Here is a 1,566-nt window from a genome sequence, read left to right on the forward strand (position 1 = left end):
GGAAACTAGGGCGGCAAGAGTGGAACAAAACACCAGGCATAAGGCCGAGCCTTCCACCCTTTACCAAGTATATAGATGCATTAATTAAGTAAGATATATTGTGATATCCCAACAAGTAAACATGTTCCAACAAGGAACAACATCTCCATGTTCCAACAAGGAACAAACTTCGATCTTCACCTGCAACTAACAACGCTATAAGAGGGGCTGAGCAAAGCGGTAACATAGCCAATCAACGGTTTGCTAGGACATGGTGGGTTAGAGGTTGAACATGGCAATTTGGGTGGCTGACAAGCAAGTGGTAGGCATCGTAGCATTGGCATGGCAAAAGAGCGAGCAAACTAGCATAGCAAAGATAGTAGTGATTTCGAGGGTATGATCATCTTGCCTGAAATCCCGCAAGGAAGAAGAACGAGTCCATGAAGAAGACAAACGGACATAGACAAATGGATCCTCACAAGCGCGACGTTATCGGAACCAACCCGAAGAAGCAAACACCGGAAAAGAAGCACACAACATAGTAAACAACCAACACATCAACATGGCATGATGCACAAACGAGTATGATGCATGTCCGGTTTAATGAAGCATGGCATGGCAAAGTGCACAAGCAGTTCTACAAATTAAGTGGAGATCAATATGCAACGAGTTGCATATTGACGAAACACCACAACAAGTTATTTAGTTTGATCTCGTTTATGTACCCCAACAATATTAAATGTTGGTTAACATGGCAAGAGGGTGAAGCAAAGTAAAACTACCTATCTAGTCAAGTTTAAATGAGGCCGGGAGCAACGAACAACAATTCCGGAAACTCCTCATGAGCATAAATTAGGCTTGGTACTGTTCTGCCCTAAACAATATTTTAGAGTTGTTAAACATGCAAGATGATGCCACCATGTTAAACTAGGCAAAATTCTACCCCATTTACATATAAAGTTTATTAAAATTGGAGTTACGGTTATTTAGTTATGAAATAAAGCATTTTAGCATGGCATAGGAGCAAATTAATGCAAACAGCATTTTTAACATTTTAGCATGGGATGAAAATGGCATATTATTAATCTACACAAGATTCTAAGCATTTTACATATTTAAATTATTTACATATGATGCATAGGTTGTGAGTTATTAAATGCATGAAGTTGAAGGACTTTTCTGTAAAACAGTTAATTCACTGGAAAAGGCTAAAATCACAGATCTGTAAAAAAAACAAATCGGGCCGAAATATGCTGGGCCAGCAGTGCATAGGAGAGGGATCTGGAGGGGGCTGCTCACCCTGGGCCTTGGGCCGGTTCGGAGGGGAGGCGAGGCAGGTAGGCCGTCTTGCGGCTGGGCCATGAAGAGGAGACCGGTGGAGGCAGATCTAGGCCTCGGGTGCTGCGGTGGCCCACGCGGAGCTGGGCCCTCCCTTGCGCTGGAGCTGGGCCAGATCTACAGGCGTCAGAGGGGTGGCAGCCCAGGCGCGCTTTGGCGAGGCGCAGTCAACGGGGCGAGCGGCTGCGCTCGTCTTTGATTCAGAGGAAGCGGGGCGCGACGCTAGTCTTCTCGTTCGAAGCAGAGGAA

The sequence above is a fragment of the Triticum dicoccoides genome, chromosome 7A (genome assembly GCF_002162155.2).
Source record: "Triticum dicoccoides isolate Atlit2015 ecotype Zavitan chromosome 7A, WEW_v2.0, whole genome shotgun sequence".
Classification (NCBI taxonomy): domain Eukaryota; kingdom Viridiplantae; phylum Streptophyta; class Magnoliopsida; order Poales; family Poaceae; genus Triticum; species Triticum dicoccoides.